The sequence below is a fragment of the Dromaius novaehollandiae genome, chromosome 2 (assembly GCF_036370855.1).
Source record: "Dromaius novaehollandiae isolate bDroNov1 chromosome 2, bDroNov1.hap1, whole genome shotgun sequence".
NCBI classification, from domain to species: Eukaryota; Metazoa; Chordata; class Aves; order Casuariiformes; family Dromaiidae; genus Dromaius; species Dromaius novaehollandiae.
In genome coordinates this window covers 62,589,661-62,610,748 of record NC_088099.1, presented here as the reverse complement: position 1 = coordinate 62,610,748, position 21,088 = coordinate 62,589,661, and positions in this window count along the sequence as shown.

The following is a 21,088-nucleotide window of genomic DNA, read 5'->3' as shown; positions in this document are numbered from 1 at the left end:
CCAGCATCTGTGGTAATAATTTAGCTATTTTTTTGCTGCCTAACTTCAGAGTCCCAAACTTGTAAATGCTGCCCTTCATCAGCTCCATTCGTTGGCTTTCTCCGCTTGTGAACAGAGGAGGACAATTTTTCATGTTCCCAGGCACATAGTACTGTGTCTTGCACGGAGCAACTGAGATACAAGGTCTTCTTGCATTAGGTGAAGTCTTCATGTGCTGAATTAATATGATTTTTTTCCACATGTTGCATTCTAAGGCCCTCACTCTTGTGGTACATTCAGCTGTATGTGATAGATACAGGAATGCATTTTAGTTTATAAAACATGCTGTCTCTTCAAAGTGTAAGCTCAGACATTTGTTGATTTGGCGATGACTTAAGAAGCAAACGTTCACCTTAGAAATGACTGAGCCCTGGAATACTCAAAGCTTTTGGTTGTAGCTCTCTCTCTCAGTCAAAAAAAGCATTTCCTGATCTTGTGATGCAAAGGGACGAGGCTTTCCATCATTTTTGATGGAAAGTCATTTCCTAATCTTGCTTGCTTCTTTTCAAAATCGTTGGTGTATGTACTAGTTTTTCTGCTGGTATGTTTAGACAGGTAGTGAATTTTGAGTGCTATGCCAAATTTAAAGGAAAGCAAAATAGGCAAAATATAGTTTATGGACTTGAAAGCAAAGCATATACGTTTCCCAGTTGTCTGACTGTTGCCTCCATTCCGTCTCAGAAATTTGCAATCTGAACCTTAATACTGAAAGACTCTGAATATAAGATAAAAATAAGGGAAAAGAATGGTAATGATTGTGAGAATTGCCGATGACAGTGGTACATAAATGCCATAGCAGCAGTGGCTTAGGTGGAATTTATTTACATTTAGGCTGAATCTCCACTTTTCTGTACTAGCGCAGCCAATGTCCTCATAATACCTTGATTGCTTAGTTTATTAGGGAATACCTAAATATCGATACCTGGCAGATTTTGTAAGCATTTGGCTGTAGACATTTCTGTTGAGAGTGTTGGAAAGGTATTCAATGTTTTCTGAGACTGAATTACTGTAACCGAGAGTACCTGAAGTTGAGCTGAGACTGCTACTGCAATGCCATCTGGATCATTCAAAAGGAGTCATTATCATTTTGGGTCTAAATAATCAGGCAGTTAAGGATACAAAATCCAATATCAGTACTGACACCCATAAATCCATTCTAAAAGTCTAATTATTATCTTTTGATCAACTACATGACATATAAATAAAAAATATCCATGATCAGAGCTCTCTTGAGTAAGGAACCTTTAATATATATCACAATTGGGTAGCTGTCCTAGATAAACGAAACCAAATTCAGCATCTTCAAAGTTTTCCCCATTTTCTTTGATCCATAAATTATATTACCTTAGAGTCATTTGCTCTTCCTTTATTGTTTTGTTTTCCTGTTTCCCTGGAGTTCATGTTATTCCTCTCAATAATAACCTTATATAGCCTTTAAGTTAAATCCTTTAAAAAGCCTTTAAGTGGTGTAAGTTGAAAAAGATGCTTTTTTTTTTTTTCATTTTGTTTTGAAGAAAGTGTTCCTCTCAGTCTCTGAGGCAGAATAATTTCTGCTACTCTCCCCAGTATGAAAGGACTGTGTAGCACCTAGAAAGCATAATAGTGCTCTTGGAGTGTAAAAACAAATCTGCAACTAGCTACCTAGCAACATGTTTCTTCTGGATGCATGGTAAACCATAAAATAAAAACAGCTATTCCATGCGGTATTTGGTACATTAAGAATCTGATTGTGAAGAGAATGCAACTGAAAAGTAAGTTTTAAATAGATTCTATGAGCCAATTCACAAAGGTTTTTAACCTTAATTGTCAGTTACTGTGGATCAATGTTAAAAGTGTCTTGTGCTCAGTGTGATACAATGTAGGCCTTTGACAAAGAATTAGAACAAGAGGTTTGGAACAATCCTAATTTATTTCAGTTTATTCCTATGTTAATTTAAGACTGAATATGTGCTAATTTTACCTCCATCCATCATTTCATTTTTCCTTGTCTTGTATAACCTTTTGGTCATAACTTAGTTTTCTTTAATTGTATATTTTTTCTCATTTTATCTAAAATCCCCTGTATGTGTTTGGCATTATAGTTCTTCATACAAATGCTATCACAGTATTATTTCTATCTATAGGTTATATGACATGCTAACTCCCTAAATTTGCCCTACGTATTTTATAAATCAAGGTAAATGACTTTGTAGTCTTTAAGAGTATCACAATGTTCAGATAATTCCAGTGGGATTCAAGTGGAAGAGAGTCAAACACACCAAAACTGGAAGATAAGGGATAGAATATGGATTTGCATCTGAATTTGGTGGCTGGTCCTTACAGTATGTCAGTAATAGGTTAAATCAAAATCCAGGTCCTCTTTTGAACTGTGATGAATGCCATTCTGAATTTCAGTTTTATAGCTGAGGGCTATCTCTGGAAAGAAAATACTGATATCATGAACGAATGTCATTATGTAATTTTAATAGGCTTAGGTCACCGATTTTAATAGGCTCTCTTAAATGTCTGGTTCAGCACAATGTGTTTTAAGAAGATCTAGTAAACAGACCTTTTTCAGCTGAACAATTTAAAATAGATGTATAAAAACTAGTAATGTTTTTTTAAGTAGTAATAATGTTAAGCTGTCCCTTTTTCTCTCTCACTATATATTTAGGTATGTACTTCCTAATAAATACTGCTAGAACATTTCATATATGGGAAATTCCTTTTAAAGTAATAAAAAAAATAGAAATCTTAAGACCAAACACTTTAATTTTTCCCATATGAGTGAAAATGATTTATCCTAGGAATATAAGTTATTGTGAAACATTGGGAAACATTAGCTTTCCATAATCCCTAGACTCATCATTTGTCCAAAATAGTTTGGTGCTGATAGAAATACGAAACATATTATAGAGTGATTGTTGTTGGAACTCTTAATGAGAAGCATTTTGTGATTTCCTCTTTACATGAATTGTAAGCCTGGTGCTTTGCTCCACGGAGGAACTGATGGAACTACAGCTAAAGCCACAGGGTGGTTTCAGTGAACGGTCTCACTGGTGGCAAGAAGGGTCTTTGGCAAATGAAACTGAACAAAGAGCCATATACAACCTGAGTTTTAGTGTAGTTTAGTTGCCTATATAAGAAAAGCGCACCACACTTATCTGACTGAGTCTCTTTTAGGATTAACTGTAAGACACAATTGTGGAATTTGACAATTCCATAGCTTCTTTTTATCCATAAATAAATACATATGCAGAATTCATATAATAACGAAACAGAGAGAACTGTGAAAAGACTAGTAGGGTGGTTACTGAAATCAAATTTTCAGCTGCTGTGGAGAGTAAATGTACACCCTAGATTCAGCCACTGGATAGTCATACATATTGGTCTATAAATAATCTTGAGACTAAGAATTACTCACACATACACTTAGATACTGAACTGGCAGATTTTATTTTGCAGATACATTATTTAACCCACTCCTAGAAATATTGCTCGCTGATATATCAGACTCAAGATTCGTTTGGGACCATTTGCCCCGTAATGCTAGCTAAGTGTGAGCAGATGTTTATTGTAGCTGCTAGTAGTATACCACCATTAAATATCTGCTTCACCTTCAGCATAAAGTTTAGGACCAACATTCTCTCAAAGGAGGTCAGTACATTAATATATGAACTTTGGAAAGCCTATGGTTTGATTTGCTCTGATGGGTTAAAGAACAAGTGAAAGGGGAGGGGTTTTACAACCCAGAATTTGTATTCTATTGTGTTTGAAATACAAAGTTGCTCTCCTCAGCTGTTCTCAGATTTAAAACAAATGTATGAGTAAATGATATGAGATAACCTAGTTACTCTTTAAGAATTTAAATTCAGGTTAATCTAGTCTTTATGTGCATATTGCTGAAAGACAGAATTATTTCATATCCAGAGAGCCACGGTACCAAAATATGTTCTGTATATTTTTTGCATGTGCCTTTAAACTAAGAAAATTCATTTAATTTTTAAATAAATGAATTTGAAAGCTAGCATGAAAAAGACTTGGAGCTTAGTTTTGCTCTCACTGATGTTCTTGAATAACTTAGCTTAGTGGAAGCCGCTTTGGAGCCTATGTTAAAAATGTGTGAACTGCCACAACTCCAAAATACGTAAAAGTCCAGAAGAAGTGCCTGTTAGTAGATAGTACCAGAAGATGCAAAAATCATCCAGCAGAAAGGCACTTTGGCCCTCAATAGGATGATGTTTTGTTTCCAATAGCTAAAGCTTGATTCAAGTTCAAAGTTTAATATCCTGTGCAAATATTTGTTTTTACAACAAGTTTGTACATTCTGACTTCCATATATATAACCAATCCCATTTTCAGTATTGCTAAATTGTTGGCATCAATTATTTCCTGCAGAACTCTGTCCTTTTTGAGACTCCTGCTCAAGTGCAAGCTGTTTCAAGTAGTTTCTGTAGTTGTTTTGGACAGAAGCCATAAAATATTTCCTATATTCCCTTTTCCCATATATTCCCATTTCCCATGAAATGGGAAATTCTCTACCAAACTCAGTAAATTGCTTCACATAAGAACTGGAATATGATGTGCTTTGCTGTTAGAACTGCCTGTACCCCTAGCAAGCCAGTGAGTGGTTCATAGCTTTGTTCCAGAGTTCATGCTGTGCAGCTGAAAGCTAGTAAAAGCCAGAAGACTTGGGAAAATGTGTCTGGTTTAAGGCAAGGAATTTGCTGCTTACATCAACTTTTACGGTTTAGTGGTTATAAATATGAGGAACACAAAGATGCAGCTTCCTTGCTACTGAGACTATGGTCTTACAATAGGGCTAATCTTGCCTTCCCCTAAGCTGAGTGTCATACTATGCTTTTTAATTTGCTAGTGTGAAGGCATATAAGAATGAACAGATCATTGAATTCTATCTGATTTCCAAACCACCCTTCTCTTCATCTAAATCTTCATTCTAAATCAAAACATTGCTTTGGCATCAGCAAATTATTTTGGGAATAGATTGTAACAGTAATTTATCCTGAGTTTTTGTACATTATGGTACCATCTGTGAGTTTTACTGATTAGTCATCATTTCTTGCAGCACGGAGGCATGATCTTATAATGCATTTTCTGCCTAAATTCCTATGAATGCACTAAACTGACTACTATAAAAAGTATGAATTTCATGATCAAGTGCTCTAGTTCATTTATTTGGTTTCTTCAATCTGTCAAAAATGTACGCAGGAAGAATACTGTGATATATCACTGTACTGTGATGAAGATCTCTACAGCATTACTGTGATTTTTCTCCTCTCCTTGATGGATATATGGTTCATGCAGATAAGTTTTATGTTAGCCTAAGGAACATTAAACATTTGTATGTTGTGGGGGGAGGTTCACTGTTAATTGATGCTAAATGCTGATAATGTATAACAACTGTTACTTGTGTTTGAAATTATTTCTATCTTTTGAAAATACACCCAGTTTTCATTATGGCTTCCATATTTTGCCTACCAGCACTGGTTATATATTTTCAAGCAGTTAACAGAAACCCTGTCCCAGTATAAAATGCAGATGCTTACTGTTCAAAAATGTGTTTACCATCCAGGATCAAATTCATCATCTTGCTTGGGGCCCACAGAGGCTTGCTCTCTTCCTTCTAAACCACAAATTAAAGTCTTAAGTAATGCTTCAAATGGTGTATGTGTCCTTGTGGGGAGCCTTTGTGCTGGAATGAATTTCGCCAGCATGAATAGCAGGGGACAGTATGGCAGTAACTGCTGCCCGTGGATAATCGTCTGGTGCTACAAATGAGTGCATGGAGCAGCCTATGGACAAAGCTGATTAGCTCGCTCTCCTTTGAGTGCCGTTGCGCTCTGAAAACTGACTCATAAAACGTGTGAATTTTGGACTTCGATTGCTCAAAGCACATTTTACGTGCTTGGTTTGTAAGTTGTGTGTAACTTCAAATACCTCCACCTTCCCTGCAGGACTTTAAAGACGCGCTGGGTGGGTTCATTCGTTCACTTTCCCAGATTCACGCAGCTATCCACCCTAGAAAACACAAGCTGTGCTAGAAAGCTGCCTTACTGGAAAGCTGCACCACTAGTTTGCCACCCAGTTTGTCCCAGTTTGCCAGTGGGATGGTCTGCTCTGAGTGTAATTGGTCTTAATCTTGGAGGAGCAGGTAGTCTTTCACATGCTGTGGGCCTAGATCATCTTGTTTTTTGTGAGGACTGAGATTTATAAGCAACTGGAAATGTGGTGACCTGGGACAGCTCTGAGAACTGACTGCAGGCTGGATAATAGGTCAAGAGAAGACTATGTTGGCAGCTCTGCTATTGCTAGGGTGGTTATTCCATTTTTTCCTTGCTACCGCTGCTGTTCTCTGAGCTTTCAGTGAGACAGTAAATTTTCTCACTCTCTCTAAGGCAGATGAGCTCAGCAAAACTCACTTCCCTGTTCTGCTGTAAAGAAAGTCACTTTCTTTATTTGTTTTGTTATATTTTCTGGCATAAAAAATGCATTTGGGATGAGTTTTGCATCATATATTGGTAATGGCGTGCAACAAAATTTTTAGGTTAAGACTTGCATTTTATAATAAAAGCAGATATTTCTGCAGAGCTCAGTCATTTGACGAATCTGCAAAAAGTAAAATAATACGGCTTTCTTCAGCATTTTTAAATGATTTAGAGTGTTTCTGGTTTCACTGAAAAGTCTGCTCATGTTTGTTTGCTGTAGTTATTTCAATAAAGCTAGATGAGGTTTAGGTCAAATATTTGTCTATTTATTTTTTTTTTTATCAGACCCAGCTACAGTTTGGTAGTTCTGAGTATTTCAGTTCTGGGTTTTATACAGGTAAACTTAATTTGATCTCATTGACCAACTTCAGAGCTAAGGGAAAACTAGAGGTAAACTGAAGGAACTCCATGAAATTCAATTCAGATTTCTTGGAAGGCTGAAGAGTTATTGATATATATGTGGTTGTATGATATATATGCGTACTGCTGGAGTTTCAAAAGTCCAAAATTGTTAGACATATAACATATGAGGAACCAAGACTTATTGGAACTGTTCATTGGCCTCTGATTCATATTTTTCAAAATGAGTGTCCTGGATTAGGCTTCAAAATTTCTATTTGGATACCTGCTAAGACTGTTTTTAGTGGGAGTTGTTGGCTTTACACTTCAAAAATCAAGTCTATTAGAAAATAAAACCAAATGCACACACTTTAAAAGCATGCAAATAATCAGTTTGTGTTTCTGCCTGTCTAATGTCTATGTTTGTGCAGAAAGTGCATCGTACAGTGCATGGAGCCAAAGTAAAGAGCTCTAGGGAATGCCACTCTCACCTAAATACATCAATGCCTTTTCACCAAGCAGATTTTTAAGTTTTAGAATACTGCTTGGTCTTCCTTGCCACAGGATTTAAATAGCATGCATGTATACATGTGTTTCCCAGCCAAATCCTACTGAAGCAAAGTCTTTCTCTATACTTTTCACTTTTGTTCCATTTTGTATTGAAATAATTTTGTACAATGAATGTTTGCAAACAGGTGCTTTTTGCTTACATGCTGCCTGCACTAAGAAATATCAAATTTGAAATTCATAGACTTTGAAAACAAGGGAGCTAATGCAGACTTAATTTCATTAATTCTTTCATCACAAAATATGTTGTTACATAATTGCTTTGCTTTGCATTATTGTAGAAAATAAGCAGCGTTTTTTAAAATTCTCAGCTTCCTGGACTTGCATAAATACATGAGTCTTGTGTTACAGATAACCTTTTAAATGAAAGTTGAGCCTTAGTTTTTGGAAAGTGGTTAAAAAAATACATGTGTAAAGATGTCTTATGATTTTTAAACTAAGTTAATGAATTCTAAAAAGCGTTTATTAAAAAAAAATCAACATTTTCTGTTTTGGCAGTGTTCCAATTTGCTTCACACTTGTGAATTCAGTGAAATTATTCCACCTGTGGTCAGATGCAGTATTGAGTTCTTAACTGATACTGCCTAACTGCTCTATGAGTCTTTAATAAATGCTTTTTTTACCTGGTTACATTTGCTCGGTTGTTTTAGGCAAGATATTGGGCAAAATAGTCAAAATACCTTTTCCTATACTTATTGCATTCCTTTCACTAGAAATATTAGTGCTGGATAGCCCAAATTTATTTTTTAATCTTCCAAAGTGATTGCTTTGATAAATTATCAATTTTACATTGATCTTGAGGTTTTCTTGTGTTATAATTGGGTGGACAGTACCCAAATATTGGCTACTATGTATCTGGCCCCTCCTTGGCCAAAGGTAGCACCTAACACAGAACATGCTAACGATTGCCCTAAGTGGGAAAACAGAGCTGAACACTTCCAGAACGGTCCCTAGTTGCAGTTTCCTTCTGCGACTTTGCTTTGGCAAATCATTTATATCCGCCATTAGTCCCCATTAAACAGAGATGCTTCATTTTTCTTTAGAATGACTCTTCCTCAAAGTTCCACCTTGTGCACTCTTGAAGAAAAACTTGGTTCTTTAGTTTTCCAAGAGGAATATACCATTTTCATGGTTTTAGATTCATATACATATTCTAAACAAATAGTACATGTTTAAAAGTTTTGCATTTACCCTACACTGCCCTCAACGTTGACGTAACCATAAGCACTTATGCAATGACTTAAGGTACAGCAAAGAATCTGTTATACTGTGATGGAACAAGATTGGGGGAGAGAGGGAATTACAGTCAGTGTAGTATTGTAAAAATACATACATTCTTCTGAGGTTTGGGGTTGTGTATTCTCTAAGTCTTCTTCCTCTTGCTGGTCTTTGTCTGCTTTAATACCTGGCTGAGATCTAAAGCCAGCAAAAAGGGTATTCCGTTCTTGTTTTTGTACAGAAGGTTACTTTAGGCACAGTCTTGGGAGAATAGACTATGGAATTTTGTATTATCTGCCAAAACATTTCATTATCACCAGGATAAAAAGATAGGCTTACCATGCTGCTGTAGAATGATATAACATTTTAAAATAGGAATCCTTGAACCAAAAAGAAAGAAACCTTCACCTTCAGATCCCAGTATCTCTTTACCACATTACCTCTTGATTTGGTTAGCCCACTTTAGATGTCTACCTTTGATTAGATTCCTTTACTTAGGTAAGATGAATCCCACCTTTTATTGTTGCATTTCTTCATCTCTTATACATGTGAACTACCAGCTCCTCTTCTGCATAGCGGAACTCCACCACCATCTGCTTTGGTGTCTACAAAAGTAGTATATGATAATCAGCTAGCTGTAGGCTCTAATTCACCATAAAAAAGATAAGCATGTGTTAGCTGAAATCACTGAGTGACTTTTCACAAAAATCAGTATGGTGGATGATTTGAAGGACAGTATGTCATTGCTTCACAAATGCTGAACTTTGAGAGTTAGGTTGGGCTATTTTGGTTGCAGCTGGTATATTTGATAGCATGGCATGAATTTAAGAAGTAGAGCAATAAGCTCTGCAGTTTCTCTATTGAACAAGCTTCATATTTATTTATTGTACTAACAATAAAGATGAAATTGTCAGTCAAATTGCCTACTTAGAGGCTATTACTACTTAAGTTCATGCTCCAGCAGTCAAATTTCTTTAATATTGCCTTGACCAACACATCGTATTATCATGGTGATGGTAGTTTTGTAAAAGAACAGTTTAGAAATAAATGACTAGCTTAAAAGTTACTGTAGTTTGCCAGTCTCTCTCCATTTCTTCTTTTGAATATAGGCCCTAATTTCTGGGACCTTTGCTTTTTCTAGAATGCTGGCATGATTTTCAGAAGTCTCTGTAAATTATTTTAACATCAGAAACGAAAGTGAGCTGGTCATGTTATTGCCCTCTACTCCCCGCCCCACCCTGACTGCAGACAGCTCTGCATCAGTTCTTCCCACCTCTGCTAGGAGGCAGGAGGTGGTAGTAAGCAAGTAAGAATAATTGCACAGGAAGATTTTTCAAGCAGTGGAGAGGAATGCCACCTTAAGCCAGGCAAGAAAGTTGGCAGGCTAACATAGTTTTCATGTAAATATGACCTTTTGACTAGTGAAATTCATACCATGCTTATAATTTATGCCATCAAGCCCAGAAAATCTACACAGAGACAAGAGGCTGATTACTGAAGAATGCAACTCTTGCAGAAAAGTTGGCAAAGCTTTTTGGACAGTACAAGGCACAAGGGTGTATCCTGAGATGCTTTCAAAGAGGTCTTAGTGCTGCAAACTCTTTGCAAACCATATGATGTGGCAAAATTGTGAGCGTCTCTTAAAAACTTTGGCTGTTTTCAGTGTCTTTCAGTTTCTGCCTTTCTCTACACCATTGGCTATGATGCGCTTGTACTGACATAAACTATCATTCATTCTCACCTAAAATTGCCTTGAATATTTAATGTTATTAGTAAACCTGCCATGCAGTTTTTATTACTGTGTTTGGCTTTCAGTTAAAAAGAGGCTGACAGTTTTATAACATGATTACCAAATCCTACGTCTACCCATTTGGAAAGATATATATTGTGATGTTTTTCTACCCACTTTTTACAGGGATAAAATGTAACAAAAACATAGTAAATATTACTTGCATAGGTCCTAAACTAAGATGTTCTGAGATGTAACTTTCCATTTCACTATCAAATATTCTGCTGTTTGGAGAATAAAGATATAGCTTGCTAAACATAGGGCACAGAAGTGAACGTGTAACATGACTTCTAGTTTCCTTGGGTAGCTAGTCTGATATAAATAAATCTAAAATAATTTTTTCATGACTCCTTTTCTGATATTACTGTAGCATCTTATTCTGTTGTTGCACTGTTTTTCTGCATTCTCCCTCCTCTGGGAACATAGTGAATCATATTAGTAATTCACTCACAGCAGTAGATAGAAGGTGAAGAATCCTCCCTCATGCCAGGGGGCAATAAATACAGCCAATATGAACAGCATATGGCAAAATGGTGATTTGTGAGATAGAGCCATAATCTTCTCTTCCATATACTATAAGCACGTGTCCATTTCTTTGTGGTTTAAACTGAATTCCACTAAAGACTCAGTGCTTGCAGTAGCACCTCTGAAAAATTGAAAACACATGATCAGAAGTATCAACACAGTATTTGTTATACTGATTCTGTTGCTGGATTTTAAAATTCTCATGATTTTATTCCTTACCTTATTACTAGTTATTTTACCAGATTTTCATCTTAACATGCTACATACAATAGGCACATACTTACAACAGTTTCTTTTCAGCTAGACAGATATGCAAATGCTTCAACTTAAGCGCAGTCTGAAAACTTTGGTGGAAGTCTTCTTCCCATTACTGGGACATCCCCCAAATCTCCAGCCTACCAGCAGGACATCCTTCAGCCATGTGTCAGACTTTGACCCTTCTTGCAAGGTCTTGTCAGACCTTGTGCTTTGACAGCAAATATTGATACCAAGCTATAGTCAGACATGAGCTTGGGTTAAGGCAAGGAGAGCAGAGGCTGATACAGCTGGCACGCGAGGCTTTGTTCCCTCTGCACTTCTTTCTTCAGCTTCACTGTAATTAAAATTAAGCTGTACAGTTGGTTTGAGCCATCATAATTTCAAACTGGATGAAATCCATTTCTGTTGCACTTCAGGGAGCATGATTTGGAGCATGATTTTATTGAGTGCAGTAAATTTATGAAACCACATATAATTCTCCTATAGAAGTGCTTGTAAAATGAGTTAACTGATGAGTATGCTTAGTCTTATTTTTTAATGGCACAAAGGTGTTATTTGGCTTACATAAAGAATAAAAAACAGACATGTCAAGTTAAGTTATTTTAAAATGAATGTAATTATCAGGCATAAATAAATTTGAATTGGCATTCCTTCAAGGACAGCTCATTCTATGCTGAGTCTTTTGCTGCATTTAATTTGTTTCTGTACAAGCTTAGCAAAGCCTAAAGAAAGGTATTGTCATAATATAGGATTAAGAATGTATTTCTATAGCCCAGGCATGAACCAATTGTGAAGCAAAGATCCAAAATAATAATAATAATAATAATGATGATGATGATGATGATGTTAATTGTGGTAATACTTTACAAACTTAACAAGAAATATCTCTCCTACTCAAAGGGAAATACTGCCAGAGAATATAAAAGTAAAAGAAGGGATAAAAATCACATGGTCCTTCTAATTATACCAAAATATCAGGAATAATTTCCATTGCAAAAGGAGTTAAACAATTTCTATTGCAATTCTGCATTGTAATATGGAGAATCAAGGAGAGCAACTGTTAGTGAATCATACTATCATCTTTTTTTCCTGTTTCTCATCCTCCTCATCCTTACCATTTTCGCTAGTTCAATGATAGCTGGCTGTTTTTGCATTTTCCTTGTGACTGATATTGCTATATTTTATTGGAGAAATACCTTTAAAAGGTATTTGTTTTAAGGCTTGAATGGAATAGATTATGCACCTTGTCACCTTATGATGCCCCCTGTCACAGGCCTGCAGCTAGTGGATTTCTTTTCAGCAAGGTGTCTACAAAAATGTTGAAAAAGAAGTAGAAGCCATCTGACAGTTTGGTCTTTACTGTGGATGGAAAGTGTCCTTTAAAACCCAAGTCTGGATTTCTGAGTATTGCCTTCAATGAATGGAGGTCCGTTCTTGAAAGTAAATGTAAAAGCATTTTGAGACTGCCTCTGCCTTTTTTTCCATTGGTCCCTGTAGTCATTACACCTTTTGGCTGAGTCCATCAGGCCAAAAACAACAGACATCTTTGATGTCTACTTGTATGGGTTACATCACAGGGCAAAAATCATATCTCAAGACTAATCCATATTCTCTAATTAAAAAAAAAAAACTGAAAATTTTGCACGAAGACTTGCTTAAAAACTGAAGTGTTGTAAACCTAATTTTAACAATTACAGTAGTAGTAAATATTAAGGTAGTACTTTGACACCATAGTTGATCTTTTTCCAGTGTAGAGTTTTATCGTTACAGCACAAAGTGGTTCGCAGCTATCATCTATATGATTTCTATTATGAGAGAGGGAAAAAAAAGTCTTTGAGTCCATATCGTCTTGTTTCTTCATTCCCCCCAAAGCAAAAGAAAAGCAAGTTATAAAAAATTTCTCTTAAAAAAGTTCAGATGTAAAGAAAACCTTATAGATACAAGGTAATTACTCAAAATTCTTGGAAAAAGACAGTTTACATGACAGATTCTACCTTAATTCTTTTTTTATGTATCTTTCTTACAATATAAAAATTCTATGCAACCTGTTATGTGTTCAATAATACATTTCAAATATAAATATCAAGTCCACTCCTCTCAAAACATATGATGATTTATTGTCCAAACAAAAGTGAACTTGATCCTAAAAATTCAAAAGCAGTTATATTTGAGCACGCAAGGTCAACAAAGATGTACTAGACTAAATCTCAAAAAAAAAACCCTTTTCAAACAAAGGATATTTTCAGACTTCTGTAGATTGGCACTTACAGAAAAAAAAGCATGGAGAGAATTCAGCCATGTAAATATAAGGAAAGAAACAACAACTAGAAAACACACAAAACTGTGGGGAGTCTTCAGCCAAGTGTTCACCACCAGTTCTCCCTTTTTCTTTTTTTCAGTATTTCCTACCTTGTAAAACAATTTGTAGAGATTCAAATTCAAGTCATAGGAATAGAGATTTGAGCATAGCTAAGTGTGAAATAAAAGTAACAGATGAGAGTGTTCTAAGAAGTCACTTTATGGACTGGAATAACAGATTTATTGACCTTAAACTAACTGTGAAAAAAGGAAAGAAATACTTGTTTCAAAAAAGAAAAGCAACTATTTTCAAGATTTTTATTACAGAGAGTTAAGGAGTTGAGCTTAACTTGTATATAGTATTTTCAGAATAATATGTCTAATTGTTTCTGGTAATAGCTTGATGTATGGAATAATGTTGAGTTTTATAAATTGCTAATGAAGCTTTATGTCTGTTCCAGAAAAGTCTTCTAGTCTATACTGGGACATATCTGTCTATATAGATATGCTTACATATTGACTTTCCGGACAAAGCGTCTGTCTGTATGTAGGAAAAGTATGTAATATGAACACATGTGGAAAAAAAAAAACCTAGAATTTTCTATTAAGATAAATAGAGTATACCTTGTACTAGGTAGACAGCTGCTATTTGAAAATAAAGACCTAGAGTATAGCTAAATTCCCTGCTTTTATCTTGTGGTCTTCTTGATGAATCTGTAACAAGTACAAGTTTAGAGCACAAAATCTTCTGCACTTAAAGAAACTTCATTTGGTTGTAATTAATTTCTTTTTCAATATGGAGTACATGTTCTGCTAATAAAAAAATGTAAGAAAAGGTGTAGTCACCATTTTTGTCTAAAAAAAATTGAATGCACATAAGAAGAAATTACAATGGAATTCTGTGTGTATTGGTTCAAGGTTTAGGGACAGTCAAGTGATTAAGAAGTGATTGAAAACCAGTCCTTTAGATATTTCTAATTATTTTCAATATAGATCTGATTGCAAAAACATTACTGAATATGGAAAAATTGAAAAGAAACTGTTCAATTCTCTTAAGGCCTTTAGAAGATAAGTGATAATCACTTAAGATAAATAAAAACATTTAGATGTGTGCGTATGAATCATAACAATAAAACCAAAACAGTGCTCTGATTTTGTTGTGAAAGTATGAAGCAATTTGTTCTTTTCCAATAAAAATTAAAATATTGCATTTCCAATGTGTATTTTATTTTTGAAATAACTGATGCTTCAGAATTCTCATTGAGCTAGTGATTTATATTCTTGGCTATTACAAAAAATGCATTTTAATAAATTCAGATATTTTCAGTGAAATTGTGAAAAATTGGCAAATTATTGAGAGACTGAGGGAAAAGACACTACATTATTTGTTAAGCTATTGTTTTTGTATTGCCTAATTTTGAAATCTTGACATCACTAGCTTGGAAAAGAAATGGGAAGACTAAGCTGATTTTAAAAATTGAATTCAACAGTCTCAGGAAAACAAATTTTTAAAATTTCTAGACTGATTTGCGCAATCTGAATACTTTCACTTTTTCATTGCCAATGTGAGCAATGAGAAAAGAGTTGATCTATAAGCCTTATGGGAAAATGCTTGCTATGTCAGGCTTTATATTTCTGTAAGCGTAATATGTCACAATCTGATATTTATTTTTATCTGCTTTTAAGTCATGGATTAACTTCATATCCCGTATCTTTTTTTGTATCAGCATTTTTCTATGTTGACACTGAGAGAATTCCTTCTCTTCAGTCATGTACTATGCAAATCGTTTTCACAGAAATCTGCTTTCTGTTGATGTGGTTTAAAAAGAAACCTCTTTATTTCAACCTTATTTATATAATTAAATTTTCAACATGCTGTCTTGTCAGTCTAAAAAAAAAAGAGTTCAAGCTTTGGGATGTATGTCACTTATTGAATGAAGAAAGTGCAAACGAAGTTTTATAGCTGAGGAATTTTAGTTCGTGTTTCAAGGCATCAGCAACTGTTGCTCAAGTTGCCCATCTCTCATAGCTGAGGGCATATGGTGAATTTTTTGCAGGCAGAACTGGTTATGCCTTTGTACTTCCTATTTCTTTATTTATAGAAAACAAACTCTCTGGTATGCCGCTCAAAGAAGTTCAGTATAACTACAAACACATCTCTTTGTAGCATTTGATTATTTGTATTTAAATGTTCTTTTCATAGAATTGGAAATAAGGGGAAGGTTGGGGAAGATTATTTGGAAGTATCTCTTAAAGATAACTCTGAAGACATTGGCAAGACTTTCTATGATATTTATGAGTACTGACTTGCTTCCATGTCATTTTCCTTTTCTGTTTTTATTGTCTTTTTTGTAATTGACATATCAAATCCTTCACCTTCAAGATGCTAATCCTTCAGCTAGCACTATTAATTACCTTGCCAAGTGTTTAACAGAGAATCTTTTTACTTAATGTTGGGGTTTAAATATTATCAGTCATTAGATGAAATAAACTAAAAGGCAGGCTGTGATAATTTCATATGACAATTTCTGGTTCCTTTTTTTTGTGCATGTGTCCTTTCAATGAAAAATCCAGAATGTTGCGCCTCTGCTGTCCTAACATAATATGAAAAAAGTCTGAAAAGCTTTTGAGAACAACTGACAGAGTACTCAAATGATACTTTTTTAGTGTCAATGACAGTTTACACAGGAGGAAAATAATTTGCAGTCAGAATTAGTTCTGTAAAGCAGATGCAGCATGCCTCATTTATTTAGAGCAAGATCTGTAAAGTAGCTACACTGCTGAACAGGTAAACCAAGAATTTTTTCATCGTTTTGTTTTTTTTCCCCCTTAATCTTTATAAAGCATCAAACACTTTTCAATCTAGTTTCATAATATGCAGAGTCAACTATTCTTATCTAATACAAAAATTCCTTATGTAAAAACTGCCTAATCATAGGCAAATGACAACCATTGTTTTTTTCTTTATTTTTTTAGATAAGTAGGAGTAATTGAAAAAATAATATTTAAATACAAACTTTGTTTTAGATAAATGTGTCTATTTTGAATATTTCAAATCCACTTTCTAATTAGTGCACATTCCTGCTTTTGCCTCCAAGCCAAGAATTGTCCCTTTTGGAGAACAAAGATAGGTAATGCCTAATTTTCCTGGGAATTCATTTTTATTGCACTTTTTGTTTATTATTGGACATTTATCATTAGGATTTTTTCTTCCAGACATTTTATTTGCTGCAGAATGTGTCTTTCCAAAAATCCTATAAAACAGGAGAAAGATCAGAATCTAGTCACAAAACACACAGTGTTATATACAAAATACAATAGTTTTAAATCAGGAAATGACAGAATTTAAAACTTCTCTATAGGAAAATAAAGATGGGTAAAGATTAACTGGAGGAGCATTGGACATCCTCTAAGTTCAGACCAAGACTTAAGTAATTGTTCTGGCAATTTGTGGTTAATTGCAGAGGTATTAATATTATCGTGGTGAGAGACTGAATTCTTGAGTCATTTGATTTGCAGGTCAGAATACTGTCCCTAATTGTAACTCCCAACATGATTTCCCGAAATGAAACAGACTGCCAAGCATTACTCAGTTAACTTCACTTTAAAATCATGCCTGTGTAGGATTCAGTCCTCTGCTGCTCTGAACACCATGAGAAGGTAGACAAGAAAAAAGGAATGCGTTTGACAAGTTACAATAAGCTTAAGCGATGCGTTTGGGAACTCTCCAAAAATAACTCATCCTTCTGTAATTTACAGCACCTGGGGGAGGGCTTTTGTCAGGATCTCTCCCTGTTAACCAGCACCTGGGCTGGCATCTCTGGGAGGTCTGTATGAGGTGATTATCTCCGTGTTGTAACATTCAGAGCCCCAATCCCATCCCACGCTTACTCTGGGATGATTTCTTCTAATCTCCTTTCACTAGAGGACTGCTCCTCCCCATTGCATTTTTCACTCATGCACACTGCATATCTGCCAGATTTTGGTAAAATGGATTTGATAAACTTCCTGTATGTTGAAAGGAAGAAAATAAAAAGCATCAGTCAAAATAAACACAGGTCAATTTGTGTATTCCTTTCTGTATGCAAAACTTCTTTCTTTATGTAAAAAGCACAGCAGGTCCTATTCACATTAAAGGCCAAGGGAAAATGCTTCTTCCAAGGTCTCTGCAGCATTCCAGCTCTGAGGCAGACAAGATCCACCTGTAGACATTTGAAAGCTTCCTGCCCTCCCAGGGAGTGATGTCCTCCTGGAGCTCTTCAAATGTGTAGAAGGACATATCTTTAAAAAATCAGTAAGTTTTCTTGCTCTTGATGGCCAAGAAAAAGGCCATCACTTCTGATATAGTGGGAAGTGTGTTCTTTATTCCTAGAGTTAAAATCTTCCATTTGGCCGCTCTAAAATACTTTTTGTTTTAAAGGTTCTTATTTATGAAGTTAACCAAAATAAATTCTCTATTATTAAACTATTTCACACATTCTTAGCTGATGTTCTATCCTATGTTATCCAGAAAGTTTGTCAGCAGAGGTACTTATATTTACTGCATAATCTCCAAGTAAAAATGATGGCTTGTTTTTTCTACTGCATCAGTGCCACCAGAAATACCACATTTGCTGTTCATTTTCCATTGCTGGCTACTTTTGGGAGTTCTGTTGTGATTTCTTTGGCTAATTAAGAAATGCTAAATGGTAGTGTTTCAGTGTTTAATCATTTCTGTGGTAATAGTTTTTAATATGGATACCATGTCACATTAAGTCAAAGACCTGACAAAATCCAAGTATGTCACATCTATCTTTTTTCTTAATCTTTATCTTAATCCCTACCTTTTTTCTTAATCTTTGTTTTAATCTATGAAAGTAATTTGTAGTCCCATCAAAATATGAAAATGGATTTGCTTGGCAAGACCTACTTTCTAGAAAACTTGCTGGCCAATATGTAAGGATATTTCCATCTTTTTACTGCCCTTTGATGGAGTTGTAAGCCAAATTTATTTTACCCCATAATATAGCTGGTAAGATGAATAAGGTTGAAATCAGACCAGAATAAGGATGCAATAATGATAATTTTTTTGATTGCTTTTTCCTGTATTTCCTGATTGTATCTATATATAAGGATCGTAACCTTAAGCTATCTGTAGTTTTGCAGCCCCTAGTGGCAGTGCATTAGTTGTGGTAAGTAGCTGTGTTAATTGTACTTTAATTGACAGTTTATCTGCATCATGTTTCTCTTTCTGACAGCAAAGATTTAAGTAAGCATGGCTGTTAAGGTGAACCAAAGCAAAAACAAAATAGCAACAAAGTATTAACAACCAGGATATCAGGAATCCTTAAAAAAACTTTAAACAAGAAAAAAAGAGGTTGAGGAACATCCATGTTGCTTGTTTCAAGGAATTTGTTTTCTTTGTAGGACCTGAGATCAAAGTGGATCCTAAACAATTTAAATTTCTGATCTTTCCCCAAATCTGCTCTATCGAGGGGGAAAAAAAAAAAAAAAAGCAAAAATCCAGATTCAGTAAAACAAATAGTTTTGCATTGTGGAGGCCAGGGGGAGTTGTTTGGATTGGTTTTTTAAAGTTCTGTTAATATTGACATTCAACTTTCAGGTACAGTCTGATGAGACTGCAATCAATAGGACTGCATTTGGCCTACTGTCCTACTCAGTGTGACAGTGCCTGGTCCGGTCCAGGCATATAGCATAAGCTTTTGGTAAAATATGCATTAACATTCTCCAGTTCTTACCATCCTTGGATGTAATAATGATATGTTCTCTTACTAGAAGTGGTCTTTCTTACAAAAATACTTTTTCCTTTCTGTTTTGTTATCTTAATTTGAGAAAAAAATAGAGTCTGTGATATAATCACTATAATACAGCAGTAATTTCAAAAAAAAAAAAAAGCCTTCCTCTTAGGTAATTACTTAAAGGCTTTCTTAAATCAGGGCAATGAAATATATGTTTTCTAAGCCTTGACCAAGAGACTATTGGGGCAGTTTCATGGCAGGCAGTATGCATAGGGCATTTGCACTGGGCAAACAGGAAGCAAAATGGAAACTCAGGAGCTATGCAGGGCTAATAACCGACCAGCAGCAAAGGACCTGGTGGACAGTAGGCTACACGTGAGTCAGCAGTGCATTTTGGCAGCAATGAAGGCCAACAGCTTGCCGGGTTTTATCAACAGCAGCACAGTTAGTAGAGCAAGGGAGGTGATTTTTCCTTGTTACTCACCATTCATTAAACCACATCCGCAAAAGTGCGTCCAGTTTTTGGAGCCTTTTGCTCTCATGTGCAAGCATCGTGTGCATCCTTTCGTACAAGTTAATTGAAATTCAAATAGCCTTGTGTTAATAGGCAGCCAGAAATGCAAGCAAGGTCTTGTGGTGATGAAAAGGGACAGTGATAAATGAACACGTTCAGCCAACCTTGAAGAACGCTGTATTCTCATATGGTGATACATGAGTATGACAGACTTGCAAAATGACAGGCAAAGTCCTTGGTGACGTGCCAGTGTTACAGGAGGTTAAGAACAGGGGACTCTGTTTGTGAATAAAGGCAAAAGATGGAAGTAATATGAGTGTTTTATGTTTTGCTCACATATTTTATGTACTAGTCAGCATAGCGATAAATTGTGCAGACACAGCCTCTGTCTGTTTTCTTATGACGCTTTTTAATCTGCCTCTCTGATAACAAAAATTAGTACTTCACAATATATAAATACAAATTTTCTAAATAAATATCTTGCACACTGTAGGAGGTAGCTAGAGATGGAGATGATATAGCATGTGAACAGCACTCAAAGTTGAGCAATAACTTCCTAATTTGGGGCATTTTGTGTGATCTTCCAGTAAATTGAATTTCTTGTTGAAAGTACACGTGATTATTTTGTGATTATTAACTCTTTTTCCCATTTTAGATATTACTCTGTAGCCACAGTAGGTTTTTTTGCAGATATTAATTCTTTTTTAGATATTACTGTTGTAATATCTGAGGTTTAATGAGAACTGCAGCAAAATAAATTTGCTTGTTTCAAAAAAAAATTCCCTGATGTTTTAACAGTGAGTGCATACCTGTCAGGATGCATACAAAGGTTTGTTACTCATTAACTGTTGGTATTGAGTTACTCTCAAACTACAGTCAAACCGAAGAAATAAGAATCTTAAGTATGGCACATGTAGGGGCTGAGATGTTTGTACTGAAAAAAAAATAAACCCCCAAAACTAACACTGAGGTAATGGCTTTTATTTTTAGTAATGATTAACATAAGTTAATATAATAAAATAGGGAGCTTATCAGTTTAACAGCCCTCAGCCATTCACACAGTGTCCCAGGTGGTTGCTAAGGAAATTGCCAAAACTCAGAGGAGACTAAGGTCTCCGCACAATTTGAGTTGCGACTTTGTCACCTTTGTTTACCTGCCTGGACTCGGAGTACACAGAGACATCTAGTGGCTGGAAAAAAATGCCGCTAATTAATAATATTAATTGATCAGATAGCAGCACTGAGTATGAAAGATGAGAAGACACTTAGTAGCCCAGTGCAGGCATCACTTTCCATTTCTATTCCTGCAAACCAGGAC